This window comes from Adiantum capillus-veneris, chromosome 28, assembly GCF_014529385.1.
Source record: "Adiantum capillus-veneris isolate H3 chromosome 28, ASM1452938v2, whole genome shotgun sequence".
Classification (NCBI taxonomy): domain Eukaryota; kingdom Viridiplantae; phylum Streptophyta; class Polypodiopsida; order Polypodiales; family Pteridaceae; genus Adiantum; species Adiantum capillus-veneris.
In genome coordinates this window covers 37,078,948-37,100,000 of record NC_140958.1, presented here as the reverse complement: position 1 = coordinate 37,100,000, position 21,053 = coordinate 37,078,948, and the positions used below count along the sequence as shown (strand labels likewise).

Genomic DNA, 21,053 nt, shown 5'->3' with positions numbered 1-21,053 from the left:
ATTACTTTTGACAAAGGTGTGAACCGTAGTCTATTTTAAGTGAGTTTTGGGATCTTGGAAGTTAAGGGTCGTTTTCTCTCTTTCATGTGAGGAAGAAAGCCATTCAGTTATGTAGCGTGATGGGATGGGCGGATTTTCTATGTAATGGTGGATTTCTAGTTGTCAGATGCAGTATGTCAGATGCAGCAGTTTGTCGAATGCAAAATTCAAATTAGTTGTTGTACTTCTGTTTCATTCTCTCTGTGTATTCCATGTTCTGAGTATAATGCAAGTGCAAAAATGTTCAGTTCGAATTGTGTGTGTTGCTGAAATGATGCGTGTGCAGTAGGCTGAATTTTTATGGTTGTTAGAGTGAAATGTCAGAAGAATTGTCAGAATTTGTGTAGAAAACTGCTCGGCTAAACCAACCATTAAACAATAATAGTGAAGCATCAGGGATGGCCAGAGTCTCGACTTTCTTCTTTTGCACTAATTCCTCTTTAACCAAAACAGGAGTATCTTTATAAGTGAGTAAATCTGCCAGGGTAGCTCAAGTACTCTCTTCCACCAAAAAGGTAAACTGAAACTCCTGAAGTTCAATAACCCATCTCATCACTATTTTTGATATATTTTAATTATTGAACGTTGGAGAAGCAATGAATAACTGGTGAGAGAGGTGAATGACTTTTGCAGCAACTAGTGTCTAAATCGTCTACAAGCATACACCATACTAGTCATCACCAATTCAATTTCAAAGAAATCTCTTTCATAAGGAGTCTTTACTCTACTAGCATAATGAATAGGCTTCATATACTAAGACTCTTTCCCTTTTTGCAACAACATGGCCCCAATGGCATCATCTCCCACTGATGGGTTAACATAAAACTCCTTTTCCCAATTAGGAGCTTGCATAATGGTTAGTGTACTCAAAACCTCCTTGACTTTGTCAAAAACATCATCATAGTCACAAGACCATTCCAAGGATCATTCTTAACTGTTTTTTGTAATGGATACAATAGTTGTGATGCCAAAGGTTTAAAACGAGATGGATATTTAATTTTCTATATGAAAGTGGCCAATTGTGTGGTGTCTTTTGAGATGATAGCAACAACAAAGCCTCCGCTTTCTCTGGATCTGCTTCGATTCCATTTTCTGGATCACATGTCCAAGAAGCTTCACCCGTGGCTGTGCCAAATGACATTTCTTAGGATTGAGCTGACCCCCGCATTCATCATACCTTGCAAAAGTCATTTCAAGCTTTTCAACATGCTCTTTCCTTGAGCTGTATACACAAAAATCATATATGAACCCTTTGAAAAACTTCCCAAGGAACGGGGTAAGGACCCAATCCACTTTTCTTTTGAAATCTCCAGCCCATCTGTCAACCCAAAAGAAAGGCAACAAAAGCAAAAACAACCCCATGGCAGCGTTGGTACAGCCAAACTGTGTCGATCTATGGAAGTGCAGGAAGTCAAGGCATGGCAGTTTATAGGCAAATGGCAAAGACCTTGAGCAGATATTTGATGGAGCCAGGAGCCAGGTACACCGAGTTGGAGCAGTCGCTAGTCAAAACTGCAAGTTTTTTTTGCTATCACAGGTGGCAGGAGCATATGCTTATATCACAAGGTTGAGAACGAGTCAAGGGATGCTGGATGTAGGTGCTATCAAGTTTATGCTATGAGACTCGGAGCGAGATGTCTGCAAGAGGCTCTATTTGCCAGGGTATGTATGCTATAACATGTCCATTGAGGGCCCAGTTGCAAGTGAGTGCAGCTCAAGTTTCATGACTGTCGTAGTACTATCAATGGGGTTCTTTTACCCAAGGTCCACCGATATCCGGGATTCTTTTCATTGGCCGACCAATGGTGATGGATCTTGCAGAGAAGCATACTCTGGACCAATGATTATCAAGGGTCAATGTTGGAGTAAAGCTCAAGGTGGCAGCCGGGCACGTGGGAATCCATGCCAAGTTCGATATTTTTAAAGGCTAAAGGTGAATCCTGGAATTGAAGAAAAACGGGCAGGTAGTTTTGCATGGGGAAAGGGTGGCCAGCCGAGTGGAGGGCGACACTTGGAGAGTGCATGCAGAGAGGTGGGCCGCCACTAAGAGTTGTCAAAAGGCGGCACTATAGGGGAATACAAAAGGGGGGAGGCCAATTGATAGAGGGGCGATCAATAGCGAGGTCGCTATTGGCCTAGCAGAGGAGGAAGGCCAGAGGCCGCCAGTTGAGGTGGCAGGCAAGAGAACGGGCCGAGCCTCTGTCTTAGGCGGCCAGCGATGGCGTGAACAAGGAGAGGAGGGCTCATAGGAGCACTAGACAGTAGGGGGGCTGAAGGAAACGGCGTGGAGACGCGCTACAGAGGTCGAGGTGCTACATGAAGAGTGGCCGCCAGGGTTGTAGTATTCACTGGCAAGCACACGGGGACCAAAAAGGGGTGATCGGGTGCACGCCAGAGGGCGCTGCTGAGTGAGGAGAAGGCGGCCAGTAGGAGGGCTCTGAAGGGCTGGTTGAGGAGGGTTATATGCCATCGAATGGGAGCTCAAAGGTTGGCTGCCAACGAGGAATTGAGAGGGGTTGTTGTGATCATCACAGGAGAACTGAGAGCAGGTCGGCGGCTTTGGGAAAAGGCGCATTGAGGTGAGCAAAGGAGAGGGAAAAGGAACGCTGCAGAGAATGTGAAGGGCCGAGGGTCGCCATGAGAGAGGCCAAGGGCAATTGATCCGAGATTATCGAAGCTCCCATAAGGCAAGACAAAGGGCTGTCTATTGCAAGTCCCATCGCCAGAAGAGTTTGCCAGGACCAAGAGAGAGAAGAGGGCACCTTTTTATTGAAAGCATCACAGTATACTGTATTAATCAAAGCCAAGTGTATCAAAATTATGATGGTCTATGTGTATAGCATTTGAGTGTATCCCTCTCGTTTGTAGTACATGTGATTCGTTTGTGTGCAAGTGTGCTATGTACAAGGGATTGTGCAAGACTATGTGTGTTGGTGAATATAGAGTTACATATTTGTGGGTGTTGCACATGTGAAAGATCGGACAAGAGTCTATGTGTCAACCAATTTTGAGATGCAGAGTATGGTGCTTTGAAGGATCGAAGGTAGAAGCTCTCATTGTATGCTATGTGATCGAGTGCGTATAGTCTGGGATGGTCGGGATGGCCTTGGTCAATAATTGTTTCCAGATTGTGTTCTTAGGTGCGTGTTTGCTAGGGGATAGGGGTGCTGTGAGATCACTGAGCTATATAGAGGCATCGAGTTTATGTGCTGGTGGTTTTCCCACTTCCCCCTTTCCATCTTGTGGTGCCCCCACTGAGGACCCACTGATCGCTTCCTAACAAGTTCTTCTTGAGTCAAGATGAAGCAGGAGTTTGGGCCAGTGTTCAAAGGAGATGAGGATGTTGAGGATTGGCTTGCCGATTTTGAGTTGTTCAAGCTGACGGTACTACGGATGCCAGGTGACGAAGCAAAGCTCCAAACTCTACCTTTGGTGCTGCTAGGTAAAACAAAAGTTTGGTTCGATGGGTTAGAAGATGCTTACAAGCAGAATTGGATCGGATTTCGAGAGCACTTTCTACAACGGTATCGAAAAGTGGTGTTGGCTTTGGAAGCAGATGCGAAGATCAAAGGCTTGCAGCAGGAAGTAAGTGCGAATTTTGATGCTTTTGTTGATAAATTTGAAGCTCATTGGGGGGATTTGGCGGCTGCTACCCAAGCAACCAATGCGGGATATTTGAAGCTCAAAAGGTTTCTATCATGCTTTCATCCCTATGTTCGTGAGAGAGTGGACTATGAAGATCCAAGCACTTATGATGAAGCCGTCACAATTGCCAAAGCAAAGAGTTGAAAAATGAAGAAGAAGATGGAGGCAGGATTGTTGCAGTCTATACTTGTGGCAGCCAGTGGACCTAGGCCCAAACAAATTGAGGAGCATCAAAAGGTAAAAGCTCATTTTCTTGATATGCATTTGATCAAAGCACGCGAAGCTGATGCCAGGCTAGAAGAGGTAGAAGAAGTGCCAACTAGGGCTCAAAAGGTGCAGAGAGGTATATTCAGGGTGCCACACAGTTTGCTTCCTCAAGAGAGCGAGGTCGTAAAAGTTTTTCAAGAAGAGGTGCTAGTTCCAGAGCCAGCAACGAGGCTGACAGCAAAGGTGCAAGAACCGGAAAGCTCAGAAGAGGAGTTCAAAAGTTCTCAAAGCTCTAGCAGTGCTTTGGACACAGATAGCATGTGGGAGACAGAGTCCAGGTCTTCTAGGTACGAAAGGTATGATGTTTTTCATGTAGATGAAGTCGAGCAAAATGTATGCGAGTTGCCTGCCAGCCATTTGAAGGTCGAAGACAAGCATAGTGCAGATGTGGAGATGCCTTGTGTGAATCTACCAGTCGAGCAGCCGTCTCTTGTGTCTTGTGATGGTGAGTCCCTATTGGAGGAAGAGGTATGGCTTGATTGCAAATCCGACTTGTTTCAAAAGAATTTTTTTGAGGATGAATTGCGGGAGCTAGAAGTAGAAATAGAGGTATGTGGAAGTGATTTGTCTATGCAGGGGGTGGGGAAACCTTGCCTTGAGGGGCATGTCGAGGTGTGCAATGAAGTTTCACGGTTTGTGTGTGGCCGTGGAGAGTTAACTCCGGCAGATGACTCTATGGAAGCTGATACAGGTGCAACCTATGAGTGTGAGACTCCATGAAACGAGGAAGGTGCCGCCAACCTTGTAGATGATGAGGTGTTTGTAGAACAGGTTGTAGCTCTAGCAGGTCATGCTCTTGAGGATAAAAAGTGGGTTGGGATACAGGTTTGCTTGGCTATGCAGCAGGTGGAGGCAAATGGCAAGGTTTTGCTATTTCATGCTATGCTATTGATAGCTATGTTATTGCAAGTTGCTTTGCAGGGTGTACTATGCAAGTTTCAATGCTCATGTGATAAAGATGATGTGGAAGTTTCTGTAGCAGATGACATGATAGCTGCTTATGGTACCGGTGCTTCAACTGATCAAAAGCATGCTTATGGTTGGCATGAAGGATTATGGATTCACGGTGACAAAGCTCCATGCTATGGAGAGCTGGAAGGATGGCCTTCTATTGGCCTACAGGTGCAAAGGAAGACTTGAAGATACATGCTTTACAGGTGGATGACCACGGCCATGGTTTTGTTTTTGATCCAGGTGGACTCTATGTCATGCTTGGGGAAGCTTCAAGCTTTCCATTTGACCCGGGAGGGTGATGTAGTAATAGATGCTCTTCTCTCTATATCTATCATATCTATATAGCTGCTATATTATTATCTTTCCTATGCAGTCTATGTAGCTATTTTTATCATGCTCTCTATACATACTTAATTTACCTAAATAACACTATGGTTGAGCATGAATGCTCAACGAGGGGGTGGGCAATGATGGTACATCCAAACTGTGTCGATCTATGGAAGTGCAGGAAGTCAAGGCATGGCAGTTTACAGGCAAATGGCAAAGACCTTGAGCAGATATTTGATGGAGCCAGGAGCCAGGTACACCGAGTTGGAGCAGTCGCTAGTCAAAACTGCAAGTGTTTTTTGCTATCACAGGTGGCAGGAGCATATGCTTATATCACAAGGTTGGGAACGAGTCAAGGGATGTTGGATGTAGGTGCTATCAAGTTTATGCTATGAGACTCGGAGCGAGATGTCTGCAAGAGGCTCTATTTGCCAGGGTATGTATGCTATAACATGTCCATTGAGGGCTCAGTTGCAAGTGAGTGCAGCTCAAGTTTCATGACTGTCGTAGTACTGTCAATGGGGTTCTTTTACCCAAGGTCCACCGATATCCGGGATTCTTTTCATTGGCCGACCAATGGTGATGGATCTTGCAGAGAAGCATACTCTGGACCAATGAATATCAAGGGTCAATGTTGGAGTAAAGCTCAAGGTGGCAGCCGGGCGCGTGGGAATCCATGCCAAGTTCGATACTTTTAAAGGCTAAAGGTGAATCCTGGAATTGAAAAAAAACGGGCAGCTGGTTTTGCATGGGGAAAAGGTGGCCAGCCGAGTGGAGGGCAACACTTGGAGAGTGCATGCAGAGAGGTGGGCCGCCACTGAGAGTTTCCAGAAGGCAGCACTACAGGGGAATACAAAAGGGGGGAGACCAGTTGATAGTGGGGGCGACCAATAGCGAGGTCGCTATTGGCCTAGCAGAGGAGGAAGGCCAAAGGCCGCCAGTTGAGGTGGATGGCAGGAGTAGGGGTCGAGACTCTGTGTTAGGCAGCCAGTGATGGCGTGAACAAGGAGAGGAGGGCACGTAGGAGCACTAGACAGCAGGGGGGCTGAAGGAAACGGCGTGGAGACGCGCTACAGAGGTTGAGGTGCTACATGAAGAGTGGCCGCCAGGGTTGTAGTATTCACTGGCAAGCACAAGGGGACCAAAAAGGGGTGATCGGGTGCACGCCAGAGGGCGCTGCTGAGCGAGGAGAAGGCGGCCAGTAGGAGGGCTCTGAAGGGCTGGTTGAGGAGGGTTATATGCCATCGAATGGGAGCTCAAAGGTTGGCTGCCAACGAGGAATTGAGAGGGGTTGTTGTGATCATCACAGGAGAACTGAGAGCAGGTCGGCGGCTTTGGGAAAAGGCGCATTGAGGTGAGCAAAGGAGAGGGAAAAGGAACGCTGCAGAGAATGTGAAGGGCCGAGGGTCACCATGAGAGAGGCCAAGGGCAATTGATCCGAGATTATCGAAGCTCCCATAATGCAAGACAAAGGGCTGTCTATTGCAAGTCCCATCGACAGAAGAGTTTGCCAGGACCAAGAGAGAGAAGAGGGCACCTTTTTATTGAAAGCATCACAGTATACTGTATTAATCAAAGCCAAGTGTATCAAAATTATGATGGTCTATGTGTATAGCATTTGAGTGTATCCCTCTCGTTTGTAGTACATGTGATTCGTTTGTGTGCAAGTGTGCTATGTACAAGGGATTGTGCAAGACTATGTGTGTTGGTGAATATAGAGTTACATATTTGTGGGTGTTGCACATGTGAAAGATCGGACAAGAGTCTATGTGTTAACCAATTTTGAGATGCAGAGTATGGTGCTTTGAAGGCTCGAAGGTGGAAGCTATCATTGTATGCTTTGTGATCGAGTGCATATAGTCTGGGATCGAGTGCGTATAGTCTGGGATGGTCGGGATTGGGCTTGGTCAATAATTGTTTCTAGATTGTGTGCTTAGGTGTGTGTTTGCTAGGGGATAGGGGTGCTATGAGATCACTGAGCTATATAGAGGCATCAAGTTTATGTGCTGGTGTTTTTTCCACTTCCCCCTTTCCAGCGTGATAAAAGTAGTCTTTTTCTGATCTTCATGAGCAAGGGTAAGCTGGAAATATCCTGAATAACCATCACAAACACTATATCTTTCAAACACAACCATTGCATCTAAAAGTTGATCAATGACAAGCAAAGGGTAAATATCTTTCTTGGTCACTGCATTCAATGGCTTGTAATCAACACAAACTCTCCAACATCCATCTTTATTTGGAGTGACCACTACATGGCTCACTCATTCAGCATTATCAACTAGCACAATGAACCCTGCATCCAAAAGTTTATCCACTTCTTCTTTTAAAGCATTCATTTGCTCCTTACCCATCCTTCTTAATTTCTGTCGTATTGGCTTTGTCCCTTCAACTAGCTCAATCTTCATAGGATCCCCAATGAAACCCCTTATTTGTTGGCATGAAGTGATGAAAAGATTTGGAAACCTGTCCAACATTGTTAAGTACTCCCTTCTTTCTCCTTGCATCAAATCAGTACTCATCATATTTTGAATCAACTCTCTCTTCACTGGCAATTCCTGTTTAGGTTGCATCAACTCTTCAAGTTGCTCTAAACGGCTTGAAGCATTTATATTCCCTGATACTTGCAATATTTCACCCACTTACCTCTTCTCCTCATCCAACAACAAGAATGACACTTCACCCTCATCACTGGAACTGGAAGCAGAGCTACTTTCTGAATCTTTAGAACTATCTTCACTGGTAACTTCAGAGTCATCATTCTCCCTCATATATGCTAGTGCCATAGGTTGCTTGGTAGTCATATCAAACACCCTCTTTTCACCCTTCTTGCCATACACACAGATTGTGCCCTTGCCCCAATCTTGCATAGCACCAAACAGCTCTCAACTAAGGACGTCCCAAAATGACAGGAAAAGCTCCCATGCCATCTGGCATAACATGAAACTTTACTATAACCTTCACTTTAAAGACTTCAACTTCCAAATTCTTAATCATCCCCAAACACTTCACTTTGGCATGGTTTGCTATTCAAATCCTAAACCCAGAGCTTCCACATGTGATGAGACCCAATCTCTCGACACACGACATCAATTTACGCTTCTCCCGTGCCCACATCTTTGTGACAAGTGTTCACCACACGACAAATGTTGGTCAACTCTCCCACAGCCAACACTCTGACTTGTCCATGCTTCAGCTCTTTCTCTAGATTCACTAATGACTTCCACTGCCTCTTGAGTTTGGGCACCATATTCATCAACTGTCCAAAAGTACAATCTACTTTCTTCCCAATCAGGTCTTCCTTCAAACTGTAAGTTGTTTGTCCTTCTCCATAAGGTAAATCTGACACTTCAAACCATCTATGAGGTCTTCTCTTCCTCTTAGCTTTCGCATTTTCACCCTCTTTCTCCTTTTCTTTCTTTTTTCTAGGACCTGGCACAGCATAGCCTTCCCTTTCTCTTTTGCCCATAGGCAACACATCTGCTTCCTTCTTTTCAACCCACACAATACCCACATGACCACCAGAGGTTGAGGCCTGATTTTCTCGTTTAGAACCCTGATCTCCCCGTACGTATATCCAATGCATAATCATTAGCCCTGTTGGGAATCTGCTGGGGGAGTGGGAACACATCACCTTGCATCCTTTTTGGCTTAGAACAATAAGTGTTGATGTGACCAAGCTCACCACAATTATAACAGTAGGAATGAACCTCCTCTACGGCTCAAAGATGCCTTTTCCACGACCCACATTAGCATTTATTAGGGGTTCCATCGTTGCAATAGCTCCAATGATCAACAAAATTATCAATCCGGAGGGATGAGCTACCCGGCTAGGGCATGGAAACACTCACACGGTTAGTGAGCTAATCGTGGCAACACAAATGGTTAACTCTAAGAGATGAGCTTCTCGGCCTATGGAGGAGCTAAGCCGCAATGAAGGGCAATCTCCATATCCACTTCTCTTCACCTCTAATCAACCCAATCACACACACTACGATTGCAAGATGCACACAACACTAATCCTATCATGCAACACACTAATCGCAAGCACACACACATAGATCTATCGAGCACCACAATCCAATCAAACCTACATGCACACACAAGCAAAAGAGGACAATCACACAATATTAGAGAGAGATTAACCACTAATTAGTTAAGATCTAGTTAATCTAAGCATCATAGGCAATCATAAGAAGTAAGAGAGGCGCATAGTGAGAGAGAATGAATCATTGATTATTGTTAATCAAGTCTCATGAGCAAGGAAAAGCTCAAGGTCTCCATAGCCACACACCTCAAGAGCTCTCACCCTAATTTTTTTTACACACTGCCTTATATACCTAGGTTAAAAATATGCAATATCGGGGTGCCCAAGGCCTTTAGGGCTCACCACTTACTGAATCTGCAACCTACGCACAGTAAGTGACCTATTCTTTACAACTTGGAACTCCCATTGAGTCCGTAACACATTAAAATATTACAATGGCTTGAAATAAATCGAGAATTTACAATACGTGACCATTTCAAGAAAACGTGAAAAATGTGTAACTCCAATCTTTATTGCTTCTTTGCATTCATCCTTGATGTTACTTCATATGCCCTAACTTGTGGTGTTGGTACCCATATCTGTCTATTACCTTCATAGTACTCCTGTTCCTTTAAGCTCCATTGTGATGCTATCCATCCCATGTGTTTGTCTTTTTGTTGCTAGGTCAGGGCCTATTTTACAATAAAGAGGAATTACAAGAAGAAGCTCCTCAACCAGAGAGAGATTGTCACAAAAGATGTAACAACCACGTGGTCAAACAATGTCCTCATACGGAGATCACTCAAGTAAATGTTCTATTGTCTTCATTGTTGTAATGGAAATTGCCTATGAACTTTGAGAGTAGCGGAATTAATTAGGTGAGGCACTTTTGAGATATTCTTTGTGAGCTTAGCGGGTGAACTTAATTGATGGTAGCAACATAAACATGGTACTTAGTTAACTTGGCATAAACAATACTTTTGCAAGAGAGAGAGTTTAGAGAACATGACAATAGTTGAGCACCGGATTCATATGGAGCCGGAATAGGCATTTGTACATCAAGAGAGACTTAGTACAATACAATCTTTGTGTTCCTTGTGACCTACATGATTCAATGAATATGGAAAGCTTCATGCATCACAATCATAACATAAACTTGTAGAAAGCATTAACTATCCCAAGGCCTCAAACACATTCGAAGGTGGAGAGAGCTAGCGGAGAATGAGGGTAGGGAAGAGGAAGAAGAAACATTCCATAGCAGAAAGAAATAGTTCCTCACTTATCATTACTCTTCTTGCATACATAATAGCTTAGTAATGGATATGGAGAAAGATTGCAAGCTTAAGCATTGAAGCATGACTCTTGGTTGGATTTGCATTCCATAGCCAAGAGTGTTGATGTAGGCTCTCACTTCTCACAAGCTTGGAGAAGGAGGTGGTGTTCCTCAACTTTCACCAAGTGAGAATGGTCCAAAATGAGTGTGTGTGATGGTGTATATCCCCCTAGCACCCCCCTCCTTGCTTTGGGCGAGTGGTAGCTTTTCCACATGCCTCAAGCTCATTGGACCCCTCTCCCCTTAGCCATTCACATGCAACATGCAGTCAAGTACATGGGTAGTCTTGTGACAAGTATCCTCCTTAGCCCTTAGAGAGAGAGAGAGAGAGAGAGCTTTGAAAATATCTAGATATTTGTTAGATGGAAGTAGAAGCTCATTGGACTCCTCTTTAGCCCAACCAATAGCATTCAAGCACACCATGTGGTTAAGCTTAGTGAGAGTCTGACATGTGTCCCATGTGCTCTTTTAGAATCCCCCTAACTTTGAGATTTTTATGCATAGGAAGTTTCTCAAGCAACTTTCTCATTTAGTGTGTAGGTTCTCTTTTTGACTCAAGCATCTTACCCCCCATGCATAGGAAGCTTCTCAAGCAACTTCCTCTTTAAATGTGAAAAGTGCCTCAAGTACCTTAGTCATCAAGCATGACAAGCACCTTAGGTGGAGTTCCCACCTCAAGCACATCCCTAGCTTGTTTAAGTTTAGGTCGTGTTTTCACCTCAAGCACAACCCTAGCTTGCTTAAGTTTAGGTCGGGTTCCCACCTCAAGCATAGCCCTAGCTTGCTTAAGGTTCCCACCTCAAGCACAACCCTAGCTTGCTTAAGGTTCCCACCTCAAGCGCCCTAGCTTGCTTAAGGTCAAAGGACTTTTAACACTAACCATGAGGTCTTTAATGAAGCTAACCCTAAGGCCTTTTAAGCTTCATTAGTTAACCTTGCTCTTTGACAGACCATCTCTCATTTGGGCCCCTTTACCATTGGCCGTGTTGAAATAGATTCGTAAGCACATGTCTATATTCTAACCCTTGTTCCTGTTTATTATCCCATATTAAATGACCAGTTTACTATGATAAAATCATTAGATGTTAGATATTTAATGACAATTGTGGTGTCATTTACTTGATCCCCGACTATCCAAAAAACCCAAACAAAATCAAATTAAAAGATCACAAAAAATGTCTCAAGAATTGTTCAGCTAGCTGAAAAAACAAAAATGTTGAGCCAGTTCAAGTAGTCACAAGAGAGAAAGCCCAAAAGGAAGCTAAGGAGAATCCAGAGATAGAGAAATTGGAAACTAATGCGAGTCCAGAGATGGGTGAACCAAAGACCGACACACCTAGTCAAAGAACCAAGATCAAACGGAATAGCTGGAAAGCTATAAAGTCAAGGATGAAAGCACGAAGGGAGCAAGAGGAGAAATACTAGCTAAGGAGCTTACCCAAGATAAAGAGAAGATAACACAACATGAGGAGAGGGTTGCACCTTCTCTTACGTGGACATCTCAACCTCTAGAAGAACCATCCACAAAGAAGAAACCGAGAAGTGTCAGTTCAAGAGGATCTGTATTGGTTGACAAGGTTAATGAGGCATTAGATGACCTCTTGAAAGCCTATGAAGTACGGTGTCGAGAAATTTGCGGTCTTGCCAGGAAAGCACCGGGCTTATGGCTGTGAGAGTTTGTGAGAGAACTCAACAAAAACTATATGAAGGAGTTAAACCATAGATGCCATGAAGACTAGGGTTTGGAAAGAAGTGCAATCAAAGAAGACTCACTCTTTCTCTCTTGCATTCACACACACAAAGAAAGAACGCAAAAGAGAATGTCAAAACAATACGAAGATGAAAACATCAAGGCTATGGTCATATCGTATCATGGGTAATATGAAAGGGTTAATGGATGCATTAATGGCATTCAATCTTGGCTGACCAAATAGGCTACGAATTGTTCTTTGGAATTGTAGTTTTGTGCTTACCATAATATATATATTTTGTCTAGTGATTGGGATTAATTGTGTGTACAAATCCTCTTGGTTCATAGCAAGATAACTACGCTTACATCAAAAGAAAAATTATAGTCTATGAGAGGTAGTATGATGGGATCCGGTGATAGAAGTATTTCATTGAGCCTTTCAGGGCCAAAGAGAAACACTATACGTTGTTGAAAGTGTATTTTACGGCTAATCCATACGTTAATTCTAATAGATTGTACAGAATGAAAGCGATAGAAATGATCATCATGTGGGTTATTCATCTAGGATAGTATGTGAGAAATGTAGATATGAGAGAAGTGAAGAGATGAGAATTTTCCCTCCCAAGCCCTATTCTTTCCCGTAGACAATAAGGATACTGCAGGGAGAGATGTACCTGTAGCAAAGAGAACCTAAAATTTGTAGAGAGGATGAATTACTAAGAGTGAGAGGGATAGATTTGGTTAAGGAGATGAGATTAGATATATATATATATATATATATGTCGGATTAGAGATGGAAAAGAAAACAATAAGAAATCAAGAAAACATCAATGTAGAACACATCTTACTTGACAAACCCTTCGGCACCATTATTGATGGAGAGAGAAGAAGAGGGGAGCACTCCACTTTGATTGATACGGCAAGTACAACACCTTCTTTGATTAGAGTTGATCTTCCAAGGATAGCGTACAAGAATGGCTAGTCTTCCTCTAGGAGAAAGTGTAGACTTGGGCTTATGTTAATGGGGCTAAGTACAATTAGGCATTACTACTCACTCCCTCAAGAATTCCTCTCATCAATGGCTTGAATGCTTGAGTTCCTTCCAAGGAAGAAGAGGTCCCCTTTTATAGGTGAAAGGAACCCCCAAGGGTTTACACAAGAAGAGAGGAGCCAGTGTGAACAGGAATTGGAAAAGTTGGAAATGAGCTGCCCTGCATGATGTGGGTAGACTGGTGTCCAGGAATTTTGTAGCACAAGTGGAGTCTTTAAATCTTGCAAACTTGATTGGACTTGATGAGGATGTTCTTTATGAAATTGTGAGAAGGTTTCCTCACTCCGACTGTGTGGAACTCGAAGGAAAGGAGCTCCTAGTCAATTGCTACTTTCTCACGGCCTTCGACGAGCATGAAGATCTAGTTTTTATACAAACCGCTTGTGCGTTGGGGATTGTAGAACAAGTGCAATTTATCACTTGGGACGTGGTTGCTCTTTTGGATCCAGAAAATGAAGTTCTAGAGATTTCTGTTTATCGCCTTAGCTTTGAAGAATTTCAACCCTTCTTAGAGCTCATCAATAGTCTACCTTTTTGTTTTGATCAAACAAATCGAGACCTCATTGAAGCTTGGATAGCTGAAGAAGAAAACCTAGAGTGGTATTTTCTTACTTCTTCATTTGCAGGCGAGTGGTTCTAAATCTCTATTGTATCCCTTATTGTAACTCGTGTTGTAATCTTTCATAATAATGGAGAGCCAACGCCAAATGTCTGGATATCCTCTTTTCTTTGGAGAGCCTGGAGAGGATGCAGAATTATTTTTAGCAAATTTCAGATGTCTTGCCATATCAAGAGGATAGTAACCGATCAAGAACGTGTAGAAATGTTTGAGGTGGTCCTTAGGAAAGATGCTAGTACTTGGTTTGACTCTTTGCTTGAGGAAGTTAAGGGGAATTACACAGAAGTTTTGAATCGTTTTAAGAGATACTTCTTTGATCCCCAAAACACTCAAAAACTATGGCAAGACATTGTTTCTCATAAGCAAAAAGACTTAGATGACTACTACTTGTACAAGCAAGAGTTTCTACGTCCTTGGGCTCTATGGATACGAAATGTTGCTAACCCTGGCGATGGTGCAGAATTTTTAAAGACGGAGAGGTTCATAGCCGGACTCTTTCCTGACCTTAAGGTAAAAGTTGAGGCGGGTGCACCTGCTACTTTTGATGCAGCGGAAACTAGGGCTGCTGAGAAGTATAGGAAACTCAAGTGCTTAAGGGGAGAGGTTCCAATAGAAGTTCTTAGACCCAAAGGTAAGTCACAAGCATCAACATCTAGGGAGCTTCCTGAGGTAACGGCTGAAGTGATTGAGAAGTTAAATGAATCTTTAAGCAGCCTGTCAATTCACCTTGCACAAGCTGTAGGTCCAAAGGGACAAGCAAAGAAGTCAGAAGAGAGAGAGCCACGAACTAGGAGAGTCTTGCAATGTTGGAATTGGGGAGAGTCTGGACATGGGATGTATAATTGTCCTTGGCCCCGTGGAGAGCCAGGGAGACCTAACTTGAATTACCCAGTGATGAATGCAGGAGAAGGAGCTGGTCAACAACCAAGGTTTCTACAAAGGCCAAATGGACCAAGACCACCTCCAAAAGGGGTAGAAGGAGTTCCACCTTTGCTAGATCCAAATGTGCATGTGGTAGAGGTGACAAATTCAAATGAGGTTGACATGGAAGCCAATGGCATTAAGCGTGGCCGAGGAAAAGGTAAAGAGAAAGAAGGAGTCACATCAGAGAGTGACCATGGACAAGGCAAGAAGGCAAAGGAGACCAAGGAAGCTAAGAGGACTCGACGTCGTATCAATCTCCAAGACTTCCCTCTTGGACATGGTATGGCTCCATACAACCTGTTGGAAGACATGCGAGGTAAGGGTCCTGATATCTCATGGCCTCAGTTTCTTGCATTATGCCCACAAGTTAGGAGGGATTTAACAAAGGCAGTTAGCACTAGGAGAAAGATAAAAGAGAGTTTTCCTGTTGTAAAAATTGCACAAGCTGAAATGAATGAGGACATTACACCGGTGCTAGACTGTTACATCAAAGGAAGATTGGTTAGGAAAGGTCTAGTGGATGGGGGTGCACAAATTTGCATCATGACAGAGGGACTCATGCAAAGACTAGGCATGCACATCCAGGAGACACCTGAAATCAAAGTCAAGATGGCAAACAATAGCAAGGCTAGGTGTGTAGGCATTTGTAAAAATGTCTTTGTAGAGGCCTTTGGCATTAAGAAAGCGGTGGATTTTTATGTTATGTCGACCAAGGGAAGTGGTTATCCATTTATCCTAGGAAGACCATGGCTAATGAAAATGCGAGCTTTGCAGGATTGGGAGAGTGGGAAATTAATTTGCAGGAATGACAATCATAAGAAGGTTGTCTTTGACATGAAGGAGCAACGCCAAGAGGAGCTCCATGAAGAATCATCTCAAAGTGAGACGGAAGAAGGTTGGACCGATAGCACTTCAGAAGAAGAAAGTAGCGACAGCATTACTGAAGAGGAGTCTTCCATCGAAGTCATGGGGGTAAGGTTTAAGCCAAGCAACCAAGAGACCTCTTGTCAAGGCTTGGAGGAGGTAGGTCCTCAAGAGAACGAAGGTGTTCAAGATGAAGGGATGCTGGAAGGTATTCTATCAACAACACTTACAAAGGATGAAAGAGAGGAGTTCAAATGTGTGCTAAGGAAATTTCCTAGGATTTTTGCTAAAGACTACACCGATGTGCGTGGAGTAGATGCTGTTCAACACAAAATTGAGTTGAAGCCAGAGGCCACACCTAAGGCTCAGAAGCTACGAAGGCTAGGAGTCATCAAGGAGCAGGCTTTACTCAAGGAGGTAAGAAAGCTTCTAGCAGCAGGTTTCATTTATCCAGTGGAGAATTCAGAGTGGGTCTATCCCGTTGTTGTCACTCCTAAGAAAAACGGAAAGTGGAGGGTGTGTGTGGATTACCGTCCACTCAATGAGGCAACAAAAAGAGATCACTTTCCCCTCCCATTTCAGGATGAGATACTAAATGAGGTAGCTGGTCATGAGAAGTACACTGTGTGTGATGGCTACTCAGGCTACTTTCAAATAGGTATCGCATTGGAAGATCAATTGAAAACAACCTTTATCACTCCTTGGGGTTGTTATGCTTTTAGAGTCATGCCATTTGGTCTGACAAATGCTCCTGCAACATTCCAACGTTTCATGAACATGGTGTTTCAAGCATTTTTTGGAAAGTCAATTAGGGTGTTCATTGATGATTTCTGAATTTATAGCTCAAACTCATTGCATCTACAAAGGGTAGAAGAAGGTTTAAAGAAGCTCTACGACATGGGAGGTCAACTCAACCCCGACAAGTGCCACATAGGTGAGGATGAAGTGATCTTGCTCGGTCACAAGGTTTCCTATAAAGGCATTGAGGTGGATCCTTCAAAGGCAAAGGCTCTTATTGAGCTCCCATCACCGAAGAGTCTTAAGGAGGTCATCTCTTTCATTCAGAAGGTGAAGTATATGTCACGCTTCATTCACTTAGTCTCGGAGTTGCTTCATCCTTTGCAAAAGTTGACACAACAAGTAGAATTTTCATGGTCTGATGAGCTTGAAGAGTATTTTTGTAACATTAAAGTCATTTTGTCAGAGCTACCAACACTCATGCCTCCTTGTTGGGAGTACACATTCTTTGTTAGCTCTAGTGTTGGAAGGGAAACAATTGGTGCTGTGTTGCTACAACAAGATCCCCACAGTACAAGGATGCGACCCATCTACTTTGCTAGTAGGGTCATGAATGCTTTGGAGAGAGACTACACAAAAGCAGAACTCATGATGCTTTCTCTCATGTTTGCGGTGAGAAAGTTTAGATCCTACCTGCTACCAAAACCTTTTGTAATTCTCACTGCAGAGAATTTGTTCCCTTGGGTGTCATCTCAAATGAATCTTAGTACTAGGATCTCAAAGTGGATTATGGAGTTGCAAGAGTTTCAATACTCTTTCAAGGTAGAAGATAGTGTGCGTGCACAATTGGCAGGGATTCTCACTTATAGGGTGTATGAAAAGGAAATTAAGGTGCCTCAAGTAAAGACCCTACCATTGCCACCACCAAAAAGTATTCCCAATGCTTTTACCTTGTTCTTTGATGGAGCTTTTCGACGAGCCACAGGGAAAGCAAGGGGAGGGCTAGTGTTGCTCAACCCAAGTGGAGAGGTGGTCATGAAAGAGAAGTTCAATCTACCAAGTTCAGCTAGCAACAATGAAGCAGAATACGACACACTAATTCATGGTTTGAAGATGTGCATTGGCCAAGGGATACAACGCCTCATGGTAAAGGGAGATGCACTTCTCATTGTTAAACAGATTTTAGGCATTTGGGCATGCAAGAATGAAAGCTTACGGACAAAAGTTCATGCCATTCGTAGATTGTTTAATCAATTTGAAGAAGTGCAACTATATCATATTCCTAGGAAACAGAATGAAGATGCCGATTTACTTGCACAGCAAGTAGTTACATGTGTTGAGAAAGAAGTGCAGGTCATCATGGTGGCAGCAACTGTCAAGCAACCGAGATACCAGGGATTGGAGTCATTGACTCCCATTATTAGCTACATTTTGGAGGGCGAGTTTCCACAAGACTTCACGAAGGCTCAGAAGAGGAGACTCATGAAGAAGGCAAGCATGTATCTCTTCCTAGAAGGCTCCCTCTATTAAAGAGGGAAGGATAAAGTGTGCAGAAGAGTACCAACTATCGAGGAAATTCCAGCCATTCTAAAAGGTTTGCATGAAGAGGCATGTGGTGGTCATTTTGCCCAAGAATCAACTGTGAAGAAGATTTTGCTTGCGGGGTATGTTTGGCCAAGCTTGCATGTGGATGTTCAACATTGGTGTAAAAGCTGTCACAATTGTCAGATAAATGGAAATAGAAGGTTGGTGCATGGCCCGAGGCAAATAGTGCTTGCAAATGGACCCTTTGAAAAGTGGGGCATTGATGCTATGGGTCCTCTGCCTAGAACAAAAAATGGTAAACTCTACATTCTAGTGGCTGTAGACTATATGACTAGGTGGGTGGAAGCACAAAGTGTGGCAAAGGTAAATGAGAGGACAGCGAGCAAATTCGTCTACACTCACATTTGTTGTAGATTTGGCACACCTTTGGAGATTGTTTCTGATAATGGTCCAGGGTTTAGAAAGGGATTTCTCACAGAAGTTTGTGAAGAGCTTCACATTCTACATCGTCATAGCACACCATACTACCCACAATCAAATGGTTTGGTGGAAAAGGCTAATGGTGTCATTGCAGGAATCATTAGAAAGATGGTGCAAAACAAGACAAAATTATGGGATGACTTCTTGGATGGTGCCTTGTGGGCATATCGAACCACAAATAGGGGAGCCACGGAGTTCACACCATTTCACTTGGTCTATGGTCAAGAGGCTTTGCAGCCTATCGAGCTCAACATTCCAACAATGCGACTTCATGGCAAAGGAGCACAAGATGATCAAGAGGTATGGATGGATTGACTTCTTACGTTAGTGGAGCTTGAGTGGAAAAGAGAAGCAGCATATGAGTGCTACAAGAGGAAAGCCACACAAGCGAAAGAAACGCACGACAAGAAACTGAAGGACAAAGGCATCAAGGAAGGAGAGCTTGTGCTAAGGTATGACAATCGACTTGATAATCGTTTTGATGCCAAGTTTGAAACTAGATGGCAAGGGCCATACATAGTCAAGAAGGCTTTCAATTCTAGTTACTATCAGCTTATGGACTTGAATGGTAAAGAGCACTCCAGGAAGGTAAACGGGTATCGCTTGAAGCCCTATTTGAGTCGCCTTCTACCAAAGGATCTACCGAATATCTGTCCAAAGGCCGTTGTCTCATGTAAGTATTGTTACATGAAGCATGAGTGTAACTCCAGCCAAAATTCTGAGGGGCCAAACAATGAAGATCTCGTCAAGGACTCTGAAGCACTCTCTTTGGAAAAGATGCTTTATGATGGTACATGAATATACCATCATCCTGGGGGAGTGCTAATGATAGCCGTTTTTGGGCTCTCTGTAATTGCCATAGTGAGTTATCTCACCCTATCAAATCACTCAAACACTGTGGTTACCCTCACCCTTTCACTGTATATAGGTGCGTGTGAGTTAGGGGGCTTTTCCCATATCTTCTTAAAAAACCCTCAGCTAGCTAGTCATTGGGCTAGTTGAGCCAAAAAAATAAAAAATATAAAAAATATAAGTATATTATGGCCCATGCGTATGTAAATATTTCTTTGTATATAGGGCCTAAATAAAAGATTTTTTCATAATTATTTTGGTATTTATTTAAATATTTCTACCTAGGTGTGTGTTATTTATGCTCTGTACATTGCCTCACCATTACCACAATTTTTTCTTACCATTTTTCATACTCTTTATTCCATATAGAAATATTTTCATGTAAGCTTCTCTTATATTTGGTGTAACTCCACCCCCAACAAAAATCCAAAAAAACTAGTTTTATTTATGTGTATATTTTTTCACTATGGTGATTTTTCCCTTCCTACATCTATTTTGTTTTTTTTTCTAAAAAATTAGAACACCAAAAATATTCATCTTTTTATGGTAGACTCATAATGAGAGAGATTTCTTTTGACCCCTTTATATTTTTTTCACTTATATTATTTATATTTGACATGTACATATTTTTTAGATCCCTCAATATTTGATTTTCTTAGTTGTACTATTCACTTATATCATAATCTCAACAATATCTTCAATTATAGACCTACCAAATAAGGTCAAGGGTAGGTGGCATGCATACATGCACTATGGAGGGCTCACTCTTGGAGGTATTCAAAAGAATCATCCAAAGAAGGACCCCACAAGGACCTTGTGCAGTGGAAAAAAACTGTCGATTTTGCTGAATTTTTAAAGTTCACTTGCTTTCTGAATTTGAAAAGGTGATACAAACAAAAGTTGTAGCTCGTGGGCTGAACTTTTGCCTCAAATTTTTTCATATTTTTTTGAGCTACGAGCTGTGAGCTATGATTTTATTAGTGGACCCCAGTTTTCCCATGCTATGCAGCCACACTCTCTCTTCCACATTATCATTTTCCTCTTTCACACACATTTCTCCACTCATCATCCCCACCTCTCTCACCACTCCTCTCTGCACCCTACTCACCTTCTCCTCAACCTTGAAGAATAAGAGAAACCATGGTGAACTCATACCTCCCACACACAATTCCATTCCAAAATTGACCACCTAGTCTCATTTTTCCTCCTCCAAATTACCCATATCTATCAAAAAAACCACAAAATTCAGCCTCTTCTCTTAAAAGACAGCATCATGGTGGTTGATTACTCAGTTTCAATTACCTTGTCTCTCAAAGAAGGTCAAGAGTGGAGAAAAAATGTACCGTCAAAGCTAGTGGACCGTCAACAAGCGTCAAAATTGGCCCTACTCAAAACACTTGGAGCATCAACCTTGTAAGAAATCCACCTTTTCTTACCTCTTAAGAGTTTTTCTTCCTTATTTGTATCCTACATGGATACTCCCATTGTAAATATCCAATTCCATTTGTAAATTAATACTAACTCTACTAACACTAACCCACTATGAAAAGTCCTATCACCTCCATTTCTCTCCTCTCTCTTTCCCCACCAACTTCTTGATAATTCCAAGCAAAAGAAATTAGATAAATTGCTGAAAATCTAACCCAACCATGGTTAGAGGAGTAACCCTAGCCTTCAAAGTTGCTATAAAAGGAGGGT

The 21,053-nt window shown here is 42.8% G+C and overlaps 2 pseudogenes; both read right to left on the bottom strand.

The window, feature by feature from the left end:
• Nucleotides 1-2,166: 2,166 nt before the first annotated feature.
• Nucleotides 2,167-2,663, bottom strand: LOC147420294 (uncharacterized; annotated as a pseudogene).
• Nucleotides 2,664-6,123: 3,460 nt separating this feature from the next.
• Nucleotides 6,124-7,044, bottom strand: LOC147420293 (uncharacterized; annotated as a pseudogene).
• Nucleotides 7,045-21,053: the final 14,009 nt, after the last annotated feature.